This window comes from Zeus faber (assembly GCF_960531495.2).
Source record: "Zeus faber genome assembly, chromosome: 10".
NCBI classification, from domain to species: domain Eukaryota; kingdom Metazoa; phylum Chordata; class Actinopteri; order Zeiformes; family Zeidae; genus Zeus; species Zeus faber.
This window is the reverse complement of record NC_137199.1, coordinates 13,698,121-13,715,420: the sequence shown is the minus strand read 5'-3', so window position 1 is coordinate 13,715,420 and position 17,300 is coordinate 13,698,121.

Below are 17,300 nucleotides of genomic sequence, written 5' to 3'. Positions count from 1 at the left end.
TGGAACAGTTATTTATAACTGACCTTTCTCATACATCTATGTCAAAATCATAAACTAAAATCAATGTTTGACGTGTCCTTGAACTGGAACCGTTTTAATACATAATGCCAGAAACATTAGATTCATAAAATGACATGGACGTAACTACATTATGTTTTCATGTCCAGGTAAGTCTGAAGGTCATTCACAAAATTCTAAAACAACTGTCCATGTATGTAACTACACAACGTAACTCTCCGATCTTTGATGTTTATACGTTAAAATGTACGTAAATTGTAATGCATTCCACAAAATTATCAAGAAAACTGTAATACTTACCTAAAACGAATACACTGGACTGCTTTGCTGGCTGCAGCTATATTTATTATTATTGTAATTATTGCTGTTATTATTATTATAATAATAATTATTATTATAATTATAATTATTATTATTATTATTATTATTATTATTATTGTTGTTGTTGTTGTTGTTATATTACAAGCAATTTTTTTTACAAATATTATTATTCATTTGTAATTTGTATTTTTAAGATTTTTAGAAGAATATTTCATTGGCATATCATTATGGCACATTTTTCGAGGTTCGGAAATCTCTCTGGCTCCACATTTTTTGACCTGTGAAGGAGCTGATTTACTGTGTGTGTGTGTGTGTGTGTGTGTGTGTGTGTGTGTGTGTGTGTGTGTGTGTGTGTGTGTGTGTGTCTGAACCATCACAAAGCGCTGAGCAGTTTGTTTTGAATCAAGGCTGCCGTCTCCAGGTCGAGGTATTCTTGAGGATTCTCACGTTTTATTATGTTTTCCCAAAGTGAGGAATGTTAATGAGCCGGCCTCCGTCCAAATACAGTAAATGCAAATGATCACCCATAACAATAACTTGCATTATTCATTTTTTCAGCCGGCGCGCCTCGGTGAAAGTCATGCTGACATGATGTATTCAATGGGTGTCATTATTGGATGGTAAGACGCTCGTGGCTTCCCTTCCTAATTAACATCACTGTGCTCTGTGTTTGTTTTGAAGAGGAACAAGGTCACATGGTCGTGGTGGCGGCGGTGGTTTATATTTTCGGGCGTCCTCATTCGGCTCCAGGGGACGCATTGAAATGTTAGAACGCCAAACTGGATGAGGCGAGTGAAGTGTCCATGAGTGAGTGTACATGAGCGTCCATTCAGAGCTTCATATTGTGCCAGATAATGTCCCCTTTAATGCTTAAATCTTAAATATTAACAGCCGACAGGATAGGAAATTAAATGTTTTCATTCACAATTCTCATTCTGAAGGAATTTTGTATCTTAAAGGCACAAGATCCCTTTATAGTGGCAAGTTTGATTGTCAATATTTCATATCTTTCATAAGATACACACAAATATTTGAACAACCCATGACCAAGCAGGTAGAGGTGTTTCTACAGTCTATGATAGTGTTGGGTATTGTGATATGAAACTAGATAGTGTATTGTGATGTGACACAAGAAAGTGTATCATGATATTATATTAGTTTGTGTAATGTCATATGACACTAAATGTCAGATTGTTAAACGACACTAGATATTGCATGATGACACTTGATATGTATCGTTATGTATGTGTATCTTGATATGAAACTAGATGGTGCATCTTGATATGACACCACATAGTGTATCTTGATATGAAACTAGATGGTGTATCGTGATATGAGACTCGACATTGTATTGTGACATGACACTAGATATTGTATTCTGATATGAAACTAGATGCAGTAATGCATTGTAATATGAAACTAGATAGTGTATAGTGATGTGACACTAGATATCGTTGTGTTATAAGACACGATATATCGTGTTTTGATATGACACAAGATGTATTGCGTTCTGACATGAGGGTTTAGATCAGGGTTGTTCGTGATGCCGTATCGCTGCGCCGTACTGTTGTATACTGTGCTGTATTATCCCAAACACTACCTCACTTTATTCACATTCACATGCCACTTTAATTCACATGCCACTTTAATTGCACATATCGGTACATACATAGGCATATTCCCTCTATCTATTCCATTTTATTTCATTTTATTTTTATTGTATTTTATTCGATTCTATATATTTTTATTTTATTCTATAAGTATTCAACTTACTGTATTACGTTTTAGGAGTCAGTTAGTTGATCTTTTTGAAATAATTTTTTTTCCTAGGACATATTGTGTGTTATCACCGGGTGCGTTGCATTACATTTCACTGCATATATGTATGAAAGTATGTATATGTATGTGACAAATAAAAAAAAAATCTTGAATCTTGGATCATGAGATATCTCATTGTGATATGACACTAGATGTTGTATCGTGATATCACTCTAGATATTGCATCATGATATGACTAGACATCATGATATGACACAAGATATTGTATTGTGATATGACAGTAGATTTCGTATTGACATACAACACTAGATGGTGTAGCGTGAGGTGACACTAGATATCGTTTTGTGACGGTTAAATTGTTGTGCTAAAGGCTGCTTTAGAGTAAAGTTATGATATTCCCTGAACTCCATAGATTGTTGTAGTTGTTCTTAGCACCAATAGCAACCGCAAAAATATTCTAAAAATCAAACCAGTTCCGATCACCCAAATCCCAGACCATATCTGTTCTCATGTCACAATATCAATATAATATCGATATCGCACAGCCCTACATGTTATTGATGGATTTTAATTTCATGAAAATAATCCTTTAACTACATCACAATCCTAGCCTATATCTGGTCTCATACCACAATATTGATATTTAATCAATATATCGTAGACCTACATAGAAATACATTGATAAAAATCCCGACATTGCCCAATATCGGTAATCCTCAAATACAGTTGAGAATTGAAGTCAAACAGCGGCAACAACAGCAGCTCTGATATTTTTGTTTTCTCTATGGGTTTTCGCTGTTTTTTGGGGTTTTTTTTTTCGTATTTATTTTCTTTAAACAACACCACCACCACCAACGGGAATCTGAATGTGGACACGGTGGCATGGAGATGGGGGTGGGGGATGGGAATGAGTGCTGCGAAGCGGTGGAGGCTGTGGCTGGAGGAGTGATGTGTGGTGACAGCCCGGTGCCAGGCTGTTGACACAGTAGGCCTCTCCTGGGTACAGGGGGGCGCCAAGGCCCCGGGGCCGGATTATTTACAGGCCTGTGTGCCCAAAAAATAGATAAAAAATAACCCTAGCATGAGGACACTGTGGATCCAAGGCATTTTAGTTGGATCCGAGCCATCACTTAGTAACGATTAATGAATTATTAATAACTATTAACGTCTGTTGGATCAAAAGGGCCGACGTGACTTATGTAATATTCTAAACATTAGCCCTAAAAGGGGAAAACATGTTCACTCTCAAATTACAAATGGTCTGCCACTCACACCGGGGAAATTGGTGGGTTTTATTGTTCTTATTTTTCCTTCCTTCCTTTATTCTGCTTTTTAATAATTGTTTTATAGGTTCGATTTTGGGGGGGTGGATTATGCCACTGACAACAGAGAAATCTTTTATTATTATTATTATTTTTTTGTTATTTCAATTTGGAGTATTCCACTCACCGGGGGAATTTTATTTATTTATTATCAAATTATTTATGGGTGTTGTCTTTTTCGTGAGTACGCCGCTCAACAGAAAAATCTAACTTTTTTAAACTGTTTTTCCTTTTTTTAAGGAGGGGATGTGCCACTCACAATCTTATTTTTTATTTATTTTTTTCATTTTTTGCATAGTACATTGACCCTGTCAGATGTGAATGGTAATTTCAGTAAAATATATCAACTTGCATTGACTTGCGTCATGCAGTGTCAGAGGGAGGCTCCGTACAGTGCTATCCTTTCTGGAGCCAAAAGAGATCCGTGTTGAAAGATCCTTGGATTGCACTGTAACACCATCTCCACCCCACCCACCAAAGAAACATGGGAAAAAAAAAAAAACCTTCAATGTCAAAGAAAGAGTGGAAAAGATTTTGATTGAAGGTCAAATACAAAGTCAAAACTCATTCCCGTTTAGGGGGGCACCATCACTGCAGCTGCATTTTGATTCTTAATTTTTAACAAATTATTCAGCTTTACATTCAGAGAAGTATTTAGTTATATTATACATAATGCATATATGGAATATAAGGCTGGGTTTGAAAAATTGATGTTGTGATGCAATTCAATTCTATGGTTTTCGTATTGGAATCGATTTCAAAGTTGTGATATTGACACTTTCTTTGGAATTTAAGCAACCATTTATTAACTCCATAGTCGCAAATGCATTTAAGATAAACATTTATATTATTTCTAATAAATTTACAGTTTGCAGCAATTTTCATGATGTATAAAATGTCGATATATGTCAATATTGAAATAAAATCGTTTTTTGAGCCTTCCCATCGATATCAGATTCAATAGAATCATGAGACTTTGTTTCAGATTTGAATCAAATTGTGTGATGCTGGGTGGTACAGGGTGGTCCAGGGTGGTACAAGGTAGTCCAGGGTGGTACAAGGTAGTCCAGGGAGGAACAGGGTAGTCCAGGGTTGTACAGGGTAGTACAGGGTAGTACAGGGTAGTCCAGGGTGGTACAAGGAGTACAGGGTAGTCCAAGGTGATACAGGGTGGTACAAGGAGTACAAGGGTAGTCCGGGGTGGAACAGGGTAGTCCAGGGTGGTATAGGGAAGTCGCGCTGTAGATTTGTAGCTGTCATCGATATGTGCGACATAATGAGAAACTGAAATTATTTCTATTCTTAAAAAAAAAAAATAGTAGTAATAAGAATAATTAAGGATTATAGTAAATACATTACTAATGTGAATAATAAATTAATGAATACATTGATTAATAAATAACTTTTTTAAAACATTTTACATTTTAAGGAAACGTGAAAGTATTTCCAGTACTTTTTTATATTCGGTTATAATGAAATGAATATCATAATCATAATAATTAATCATAACAATAGATCCATTGTTCAAATAAAACAATTCTAAATATGTTTTTGTCAGATACATATTGCACTGTACAGGATGTATCGAAATGCTTTTTTCTTGGAAAACTCCAGAGACTGTGCTGGGCAGAGTGGTACAAATAAAATTAAAATAATAATAAAGATTAAAAATAGGAATAAAAAAAATAAATCAATATGCAGCATTCAAAAATTTCCCGACAACAGAAACTATATATTTATAGTGTATATTGTGCAATGTTTGAGAATTGTGTTTTATTTGAAAATTATTATTGTTTTTTTATTGATAATTTCAGCAATGCTTACATTTTTTTTTCAGGTAGCCTTCAGTAATTTCTATATGTTTTTACATATATTTTCTGTTTTAATAATTTTTAGATTTTTTTTTTTAATTGGGAGAGAGCGCACAAGATAATTTGAATAGGAATTAAGTAGAATTTTTTAGATAAGAAGTATTTACCTTGCTCCTTCTATGGAAATAATTAAATAAATACAATAAATAAATAACAATGATAATAAATTCATTATAAACAATAATTATAAATAAATTAATACATTTAATGAATAAATAAGTGAGAGTCCCCTCAAATCCTTGGAGCCATTTTGCTCGACAGAGGCTCAGAGCAGAAATCCTTTTCCTTGAAGAGCGCGGTGACAGGAAGTGTCACTAATGACACGTTGCTGTGGAAGTGGAACTCCAGCGAGCCACATGTTGCAGCCCAGACACTCAAATGAGACGTGACATTCTCCTGACAAACCCCCCGCGCACTCCTCCCCCTCCTCCTCCCAAATTTATTATTTATAAGCTGGCACTGGCACACGGTGTCGGAGTGGAATTTAATTGTCAAAGTCTCATTAGGGCCTAAAGGGCATTTCCCTGTCACTCAGCGCACTAAATGATGAGCGGATCCAGGGATCCCACCGCTTGCTGGCGTCAAAACACTCGGACAAAATTTCACTTTGACTGGCTCAAGTAGGGGTGGAAGTGACTTAAAAACAAAAAAGAAGGCCAAAATTGGAAGGATACGGGCACTTTAAAGTCTGCTCAACACAGTCGAGACTTTCTGTTTTTTGTAGTTCAGTGCTGCGGTTGTCATAGCGACAACATTTCTATTTTTTCTCAGGGGTGGAGAATCAGTGTCCAGAAAGTAAAACACCACCCCGGGATTTTGAGTCAGCCATTTATCCACCTGGGGCCTCATGCGGGTCTGGGGCCTCATTGGCCCCAGGGCCTTTTGGGTGTCTGAGGACGTATTCGGGTCAGAGAGCCTCATGAAAGACATCGGGGGGCTCAGCCCGACCAGGCTCGAATGACAGAGAACGTGTCCCCATTACACACAGTGCTGTACATACAGTACCTGGTGCTATCAATAGCCCCCAAGCCACCCCCGACAACGCCACTGTCTTCGACCTTGTTGGGGTCCAGGGCCTAATCGGGGTCCTCATGTGGGTTCAAGCCCTCATGGGTATCCAAGGTTTTGTGTGGGTCCGGTTGCCTCACGGGATTTCGGGTTCTCAGGGGGGTCTGGGGTCTCAGGCCTCATGGGTTTCCAGGACCTAATGGGGGTCTGGTGCCTTGTGGGGGTTCGGGGCCTCATGGGGGCCCTGGGCCTCATGGGGATTCAGGGCGTCATGTGGGTCCAAGGCCTTGTGTGGGTTTGGGTCCTCATGGAGGTCCAACGCCTTGTGGGGGTTCAGGTCTTCATGGGGTTCTAGGGCCTAATGGGGCTCATGGGCCTCATGGGGGTCTCGGGCCAAATGGGGAGACATCATGGGGTTCCAAGGCCTTGTGGGAGTTCAGGGCCTCTTTAGGCCTGAGGCCTTGTGGGGGTCCCCTGATTTACTGCAGCTAAGGGCCGCGACTCTTACTTGCAGTCACCAATATACAACACAGGCTCATCTGCAAACAGTGAATGGCCCCGTCCTTCCTGTTTGCCTTGATCCCTTCATCCTGTCTCCTCCTTCCTTGTGTTTGTCGACGTTCCTGCTCAATTACTCCCCACCCGCCGGGTCCTCCGCCCAAATGTGTTGCTCCGTCAAACCAAGTTGTTTATTTCCTCCATGTCCTCATCTGCATAATTCAATTACAGCCAGAAAAGAAAAATAAATACAAACTTTTTAACTTTTGAACCTGAGCTTTCCCCCAAAACACTCAAACAGCAACAATGTTCCTGTTTGGACTCCAGGTCTGCCGGGTTTGCCTTTGGCTTCCTTTCTTCCTTCCTTTCTTTCTTTATCTTTCTTCCTTTCTTGCTTTCTTTCTTTCTTTCTTTTTCCTTCTTTCATTCTTGATTTCTTCCTTTCTTTCTCTCTTCCTTTCTCTCTTCCTTTCTTCTCTGTGGCTCCAAAGTTGAGAGGTTGTTGCTATACAAATCTCCTGAATTACAGCAGCGCGGTTGCTATGCATGGAGAGGAACAACGGCATGTTCCATCAATTCAGCACATAGTTTATTCTCACGTTGCCGATGGAGGCTTTGTTTACAATGGACATTGACGCGCCAGTGGCGATCACGACGGAGTAAACAAAGCAAAACAGGGAGCAAAAGAAGGTTGATCTCACACTGTCGGCGTTCACCGCTTGAAAACGTTACGTCATCCCCCCGGTGCTTGTATTTGTAGATATGGAATCGAGATGGATATTCGTATCCCCGTTGAGAGATGACTTTTTTCGCGATGATCGTGGAACTCGAGCAGTGTCTTCCTAGCAACTCCGAGATGGAAGCTGTTGATTCGCTCTCCGTCGATAACGTCTCTGACAACAGCTTCTGAGGCCGTGCCTCCAGATGCCATGCCATTTCTCGTCTGACGAACGCAATCCATTCTAGTTAAATATTCGTTTTCAGCCGCATCATCGGAGACGCAACCGGGACATTATTATGAATGATAATTAAAATCATAACGTTTAGAACCTTCAAGTGAAAGTGACGGGGAAGTTCTTTCCTTAAAACCATCACCTGCTTTAATTCCGGGGGAAACGAGGCGTCTGCATTCGACACGTCCTACGTGCTCTTTGTGGGAGTGGTTGGTCTGCCGCCCAGCGGCGTCCGGACCGATGCCTTGCTCAGGGGCGTCGGGATGAGTCCTGACGCCGCTGTCCTTTGGCGCGAGGGGGGGAAAACGTGCAGATTCCACACAGAGAGACCCCCGGTCGGATTCGAACCCGGAGCCTCCCTCGCTCGCCACAGTGGTCACAGTGCTAACCCCTCATCCACTGCGCCCCCCAACCCACGTATGTCATGCGGCCTGCTTTTCGGCCGTTTTTTTGGATGTTTTTTTCCCGACGGCCCCAAGCGCGTCCGGTGTGTTTCCAGTGGGAATGGAACGTATCAATGTCAGGGAGGGAGGAACGAGGCGACAGCTGGCAGCTCTGCGCTGTCCCTGCTAGTTAGAGATGAAGGGCCCTCCTCCTCGTCACCTCCACCAGCACCACCCAGAGTTAAAGCAGAATACATCCATCACCCCTCCCCTTCACCTCCACCAGCACCACCCAGAGTGACAGCAGCATACGTCTATCACCGCCACCAAAGATACATTAGTGTGACAGCCAGCATGGCAACTTAAAAGGACAATACAGGAGAGAGAGAGAGAGAGAGAGAGAGAGAGAGAGATAGAGAGAGAGAGAGACTAGGAAAGGTGGCTAGGAGAGCAGATTAGGAAACGTGGCGAGGAGAGGAAACCTGGAGAGGTGGCTGACGGAGAAGGCTAGTTGAGCAGACTAGGAGGGAAGGAGACCAGGAGAGGTGTTTTTATTTTCCCGTTGGCAATGCAAATGTATGTTTCCCCCGATGCCAATAAGGCGTTTTTGAACAGAGAGGTGTGTTGTTGTTTTTTGTTTTTTTCTTTTCTTTTCTTTGGAGACCGAAGCGGCAGAGATCAACAGGAAGTTTGATGTGACAGATGTGAGAATGGAAGTGGGCAGACTTGACTGATGCCCGGGTGTCGGCACCGACGACGACTGAGATTGGAATTACAGCTGTTTGTGAAGAAGGAACCAGCGCTGACGGGTGATTGATGTCCCTGTGCGTGTGTGTACCTGTGTGTGTGTGTGTGTGTGTGTGTTTGTGCATGTGTGTGTGTGCGTGCGTGCGTCAAGCGTGCGTGCGTGTGTGTGTGTGTGCGCGCGCGCGTGATGTGTGATGTTTTTACATGCGTGTTTATGCCACTTGACGTGGCCTGTGAAGCTGCTAGAGGATCCTGGAGGAGCTTGTTCTGTTTGAGCGCCGCTTCAAAACGCGACAGAAATACATATAAAAAAAAAAAAACGAAATGAAAAAAAGTTGTTTCGACTCGTTGTGATTGTCGACTTCAGACGGCGAGAGCGCGCGTGCGTCGCGGACGCGGGGATGCGACGCCACTTTGGGAAGTCTGCAGACGCTCAGCGTGTAGGTGCCGCCTTCACGTTGTTGGGATGGATGAATGAGGGCCGGAGCGCCGTCAAATGAATACAAACAGTCAAATCCAGTCGGGGCCCGATGGGGTGAATTCGGACTGGAGGGCGTGGCAGGACAGTGATGCATTCATTGTTCTTGTTGAGTCGCGACAAGTAATATGTGAAAGACCGTCTGCCACAGCACGGAAGCCAATAGGGTGGATTCTCCTGACTTTAAACGTTGATCAAATGACAACTTTATTCAAGGATTTACTGTTTGAGGTGCTAGTTCCCGTGAGGTGTCTTTACATACACAGACATTAGGGCCGTCAAACAAATACAATAATAAACCGCAATTAACGCCGTGATAATTGTGCCGTTAATTGTGACGGATCGGAACATTTTTTTGCGACTTGATTTAATGCGTGATACTTTTACTTGTTATGACGTTTGTCTACAGTATCGCTCTCCATCTCTATTTGTATCCTTTTGAATATATTAACTCAACTTTAAGTACTTTCAGTTATGAGTTATAGTCGCTTAAAAATATAATTGATCAGGAGATTGTGTTGAGTCTCAGAGTGGTAGAAGATCTACAGTTCCTTCAACTCATATCCGATGTGTTTGTTTAGGGGTGTGTATATACATATATATATAAACAGGCACATAACAGTGACACTTTTCCTGTTGTTTGGACTTTCAATTAACGATGAAATATTATTCGCTTAAAGCACAGGTTGTCGGCTTCAATTTGAGAGCATTTATATAAAAATCGGTTCCAGAAAGGAAATAACCTTTTTCATGCATAATCAGTTTTTTTTTCAGGTAACCAAAAGTATTAAGTTAATAGTGCCTAATTTGAACACAATAATCTGTCCAATTAACGTATGTTTACCTGAAAGGCGTCATCAAATCAATATTCGTGTAAATACTCTCAAATCAAAGCTGGAATTCTGTCCTTCGTGCACATATTCATCGTTCGATTGTTACACATCGAAGGTGCCCGTAGCCGACAGGACCTTTAACATCCTGACGTCGCTGGGGTGTTGACACGGGCGGACGCCGTCCCAGACAGGGCTGTTCACGCTCCACTACCACGTCAGGATCCTCGACTCGGCGAGCCAAGGCCGACAGTCGCCGGATCGCCCAAACACACGCCAGGCTTGATGAGACGTGGCTAGTTCTCCACGCGACTGCAAGTAAAGTCACCAAAATAAACGAGTGTATGTTTTACTTTCTTGCCGTCGTAGCTGTTGTAGCCCCTGGCTTCCTCTCGCACTCCCAGTGGCTCGTTCGTTCGCTGCTGCTTTCATCCCCGAGCTCCCGATGCTATTTCAAACGACAAGATCTGGTGTCATGAATACATAAAGTACATATGTCTACGTATAATTATTTTCCCACTGATCGACAAATTTGAGCGGTCCTCAGTCCGACATGAATACTCTGTGACCGTGGGGTTGTTCAAGTAACGAGCCCCTAATGTGCTAATGAGTTCAAACATGGGAGTTCAGCAGCACACTGTCAATCAGGCCGCTGGCATTTTGGCCGTGTGATGCTCGGGTCGCGGCGCGTATTCCTGCGAGGGACACAGACACACACACACACACACACACACACACACACACACTCACACACACACACACACACACACACACACACACACACACACACACAGTTTCACACGGCTCACGGCGACCTAGCGATGCCCGTGTAATTTGTTCTGAAATCAAAAGTGAAACAGAACCCAAAATCAAACTGACAGTGAGTAAATAGTCATGTGTAATAAGGTTATTTTTGGGAAAATGAATCCCATGTATACAATATGAGTATCATACACTGTATATACATATGGGATGGCATGTGTATGGGATGTACAATATACTGGAACACTCTAATATCATTGTACACTAATAGAGTACATTTCTACCTTATTTGGCCTTAAATATATATATATATACTGTTTATTTATATATATACTGTTTATATATATATATATATATATATACTTTTAAAGGTTTATACTTTGTGTTGTTTCATAAGGTTTGTTGTAAATTGTCATATGTATATTTTATACTGTTAATTGTTTTGTTTATTGCATATTGCCATTTTCTTTCTTCTATTGTTATTCAAATTACGTTTGTATCTGTCTGTCTGTCTATCTATCTATCTATCTATCTATCTATCTATCTATCTATCTATCTATCTATCTATCTATCTATCTATCTATCTATCTATCTATCCATCCATCCATCCATCATCCATCTGTCCATCCATCCATCCATCCATCATCCATCATCCATCATCCATCCGTTCATGCGTCCATCATCCATCCGTCTGTCTATCTGTGTATCCGTCCATCCGTCTATCTATCTATCTATCTATCTATCTATCTATCTATCTATCTATCTATCTATCTATCTATCTATCTATCTATCTATCTATCTATCTATCTATCTATCTATCTATCTATCTATCTGTCTATCTATCTATCTATCTATCTATCTATCTATCTATCTATCTATCTGTCTATCTATCTATCTATCCATCTATCTATCTATCTATCTATCTATCTATCTATCTATCTATCTATCTATCTATCTATCTATCTATCTGTCTATCTATCAATCTATCCAATAAAAGTCTTTCTCTCTATCGCATCAGTATCTACCATATTTAAATCTGCAGAGGAAGGTTTGTAGAAGTTACATGTTGCACGACTGCAATTGTTTTGTTACATACATACATACATTTTAACAAATAAGAAAATAAAAATAAAAAAATGCACGACCAAAAACCTCCTAACCAATCTTTGCTAGAATCTCTCTCATTCCCAATGCACGTCAGCCCAATTTTTTCCTGTTTTCGAAATTCAACCCGGGACTCTAACAGCAGCTCCAGTCTGGGGCGTTTAGAAGCAGCTTGTGAAAAGATGATGACCGTCTATTTGGGCTCTTTCAGTCACTCCAGCCCACCCCGAGCTCCAGAGCCACCGTGTATAAACTGGAGACATTTTTCAATACACACTGTGGAGAAATTTCACTTCAATTTCCACCATTGCGCCCAGACAATGCAGAGATTCAGGGAACGGCAGCGGACAATGGGGACGCATGGCGAACATCATTTGACATGGAGGAAAAGAAACAAGGTGGAAAACATTTGGCACAAAACGCAGTTTCTCTTCTGAAACCACTCCGACTGTGCAGCCCTTGGTTCCACCAAGGCTGTATTTCTTAATAAAAATAAAGAATAAAAAAACGCCAAGACTTCATCTCCGTCATTCTCTTGACTTTGAAATGTAAAATAAATAAATAAATAAAGAAACTGACTTCTGAGGGGAAAATTGCTCTGAAGGCTGGTTATCCCGCAGCTGACAGATGGATGGATTGAAACAAAACCAAAAGATTGGGGGAGCAGAAGAACGCTCCCTGTCACCGGGGGTCTCCGAGAAAAGTAAAAAAAAAAAAAAAAGAAAAGGACTGAAATTTTATTTTATTTGGGGAGTCACTAACTTTTGACTTGTCAGGTTCTTGCCACCTGTCATCGTTTTGGAGGTGTCTGCGGAGCCGCCGCTGCTAAAACTCAGACTGTAGTCCTGTATAATTTCCCCATCTTCCCCAGCTCCCCGTCTGCTAAATTGCATTGGAAGATGGATTTCTGGCGTCTGAGGCTGTCAGGTCTGAGCCGGGGAAAGACTTTATGCACTGCTACACCCGCTATGAAGGTGAATTCTGCAGGGATGGAGGGAGGCAAGGTGGGAGGAGAATGAGGAGGAGGATGGGGGGTATGAGAGCACTAGGTCAACTACCTCCACTCCAACGCCGCTTTCAGGGATTTCTCTGCCTGTGATTATATGCATTTGACAATAATGTCGATGCCGTAGATACCTCCCTCTCTGTCTCTGCCTGACTGCCGTTCCTTGATTTCTGTCATATTTGTGCACTAGGACATGGTTTTCCAACCCTTTTTTTTCCTGCCTTTACAACAAAAGAATCCCATGGCACTAAACAACTATCCTCAGACGTGCAGCTTGTGAACAGGCGAGGCAGGCAACTGCTCGGGGCCCCAGGCCGTTAGGGGGCCCCCACCCCCTGAGGGCTGACAACCTCCTCTCCACAGCAATGTCTCAAAACGTGGCAACCGCAGTGACAGCCGCCCCCTCCCCCTTTGAACAACCAGCGGACAATTTGCACCGACATCTCAGTAGGAAACCTCCCTTAAAGGGGCCCCAACAACCTGCACAATTGATTCCCGTAACATTCTCGATCAACTTTGAATTGAAAGTCAAATAAGGAAAATGAAGAGGAGTTGTCCATCTGGAACTCAAAAGACAAATAAGAGGAGGGGGGGAAAAAGAAAGCGTAGGGGTGCATCCGAATACATTATTCGAAGAAAGCACCAATAATGTGATGGAAACAGATATTTCATTCAACTTTTAGTTCCGTTAAAAATAAAGAGATAGACGAAAAGTGCAGTATGAGGATTTGGAAATATATTTCATTTCCAGTTATATGCCAATATAGATTCAATTTGGTGCTTTGAATCAGTCACTTTATGTGTTGATGAGCACTGGCCTTAAAATGTCGCAACAATGTGACAGCGTTGAAGTTATTTAGTTAATTATTTCGTTTTTTGTGGTTCCAGTTTTTCATGTCCTTTACATTTTGAAAATAACAAGGTTTTTCATGTTCATAATATATATTAAAAAAAAAATCTACTAATGTGTAATACATTTTTTGATTTCGTACATGTTTCGATGGTGTCACATTATTTAAAACATAATTGTGATGAACGCAGGTTGGAGAGGTCCCCTGGGAATTTTTGTCTAGGGCAAACCCTATAATTGCCTACCCTGTTCACCAGGACAAACATCACAAACCCATGGACCTTGTCATGACTAATAGTTAGTGATGCACCACTTGCAAACGATTTGTTTGTATCGAACAAATATTTCAAATGACTCGGGAGCTGGGAATTATAATTGAATTATAATTATCATGCCATGTTTATGCAAGAATTTTTCAGCACCATATTCTGTTTAATGACAAAGCCTCCTGTGGTGGGTGCCCAGCTCTGATGGGCTCGAAGGCCTTCGTTCACGTCATTCATTTTCAGTAACTGGACGCTGGCAGTGAGACGTCGTTATCATCAGAATGGGAATATTTACTGTATCTTGTCCGCCAGCAGCAAATAGATTTGGTGTCGGAAGAGTTGAACTTAAGGACGGCTAGTCTGAGAGGTATTAAATTATTAGTTTTGGCGTTACAGAGGCTCGCATTGCCTCAATAGCAATGAGCAAATCCAAATTTCAACTCTATTTTGGTTCCACTTACCCAGGCAGCTCCGCTTCCTCAGGCCCCCGGCCCCTTGTTATTAGAGCAAACAAGCCTCTCCGCTTCACTCCTCTGCTCACACCAACATTTTTATTTTTTTGATAGCACTTCCTGCTGCAATACACAAACTCCACAGCCGCCACCGTTTTCGACAAACAACAGAATTTAGCGGCCACATTTCCAACAATTCAAGCCCTAGCTCCAAAGGTTCATGGATAAAAAGTAATGTGATTATCTGAGCTGGCCAAAAATGAAACAGTATCTTCACACTTTCTCTTATTCTTCCAAAACTATTATGAGCATTAATATTGATTGAAAATTATTCAGGAATTATGGGGAATTGTCGTGATCCTTCAAGGTCTAAACTGAAGACCCAAATCTGAAAATGAAGTATACTTATTTTTATTAAATGCATTTTGCTGGTTTGCCGCTTTATTGCTACTATTTGATTGCCTCTATAAATGTAAAGCACTTGGTCTCTAATGTTGTGTGTGAAAGGGGCTGAAATAATTAAAGTATTTATTATTTTCATCATTATTATTTATGATGCGGGGCTTGCGGAGGTAGTTTTGTTAGACAACTTGACGGCGCCACAAGCTTCCACGCCCTTATATGGGCTGCCCTGTGTAACCCGCCTATCTGTTGCTGCCTGGGTTGGGCTCTCTATCTCTATCTATCTTCTTCTATCTAACGGAGGGATTCAAAGCTCATCAAGGATGCCAAACAAAAATCGTTTAAAGGTAAATCTATGGCTTGTCAGTCAGAACTATATCATCATTATTATTATTATTCAGACTGTATGATTGAATGATTGGAGACCTGATGACAATCTGTACTGAAAGATAAAAATTTTCTCCCCATTACCGATGCTAACTAGTAGCTTAGCGTTGGTGAGAATCTGCATAGTTTTTCACAGGTCGTCATGGTAATATGATTCTTACACACAATGTTCAATTACTATCCCAGGGTCGAAGCAAACGTTTGCTTAGTAAAAGTGGTTGACCAAGTTGGTGACCATGCATCAGCTCTTGGTTGCCAACTGACAAAACGGTTGCTGAATTTCACTAATTCTATAATTTAATGATAATGATTTATCACAAAAAAAATAATAGATTTTATTATAATCAATATTTCAATATTTTCACTATTTTAATACAGTTTAAGTGAATTTTCCTTGATGGAAGTTTTTCAAAAAACTGAGGTATTCCATCATCATTTAATATTTTGTTTTAAACATGGTGGTTGACAATGCGGGCAACCAGACCGCACAAGGTGGTCGCACAAATTGCCCAAACCGCCCTGTCATGGACGTCCAAATTTCCCTTTTGAGGAATTGAAGATTGTCAGAGGAGAAGGTGGCATTTAACCATATCTTACCCCCCACCACTTAAATATACCCAGGAATAACAAGTTTACCATTTCAAGAGGCTTGAGAGAGCGGTGGAGAGAAAGATGAAGAGGCTGCATTCAAACATTCAAAGCATATATGAGAATGATCAAGCACCTGTTTGCCGACCGCTCCACAACTGATTGAGGGGATGGAGGGAGCAGGTCCAAACCACCGCACCCAGCGGGGCTTGGGGGAGAGATATCCGAGAGAGAGAGAGAGAGCGAAAGGGCTGACGCTGAGCTAATAGTGATGAAAAGTGTGCCTCTTTTTGGAGATTGGGCTCTGTACGAGTGACTCGGTTGAAACAATTCGTAAAAACGTTCAAATAGACTCTTGGTTCGTTTGACTCAACTGGCTTAACGAGGCAGAGGGGTCCGGTCGTTTCGGCCCCGAGTTGTGAATGGAATTCTCACAGGAATCGTTTAATTCCGTCACAATTATTTATTTTAGCAGAATGCAAAGTTGAAATTACTCAGATTCAATATAAATTATGCCAAATGCCTTCACCGTTGTTTCACATCGGTGTTTGTCTGTTTATGAGTCAGAGATTTAGTTGAGTCATATGTGTGACTCGCGACTCGCGGCTATCGGCTCTGTTTTGTTCGCAAATCGAGTCGAGTCTCAGTGAATGCCTGTGTGTCTGGCTAGTTATCAAGTTGCGAACGGACGACTATTTTTAAGATAGGATAACGCTTTATTAATCCCCTGGAGGGAAATCTGCCAGACATTGAAAAAACCAGGAGGGACTTTTGTCGGAGTGACTCCCGACTCCAAAGCCATTTAAAAGATGTGTTCGCTACGGGCGAATCGTTTGCGATCGCTCTTGCGTCACTATCATCAGAGAGGGTGAGGGGTGCATGGAATAGTAAACTGTGATGAGTACGATCCAGGTTATAACCTAACATTTCTTGTGTTTTCCAGCCGGTCTGAAGTAGTACACAGCTGGACGTCATTCAAAAGAAAAACCCCTATGACCCTGTAACGTAATTCTGCGCCACAGTAAAGCAGTACATTTTTATGTCTCGTGTGTGTGTGTGTTGGCTGTTTTGGGAGGCTGAATCTAATCTCCACTTGTTGGGAGTGTGGGCGGCGGTGATGCCAGGGAGGTTAGACGAGCGGTGGCGAGGCACTAAGCGTCCAACTGCACCAGCGCCGGACACGGTGTCAGTATCGGATAAGCACTGTGTCAGTACCGGGTGGTGTAAACGTGGCTGTAGGCAGGGATGTGGAGAGGAGATTTACTGACAACATAC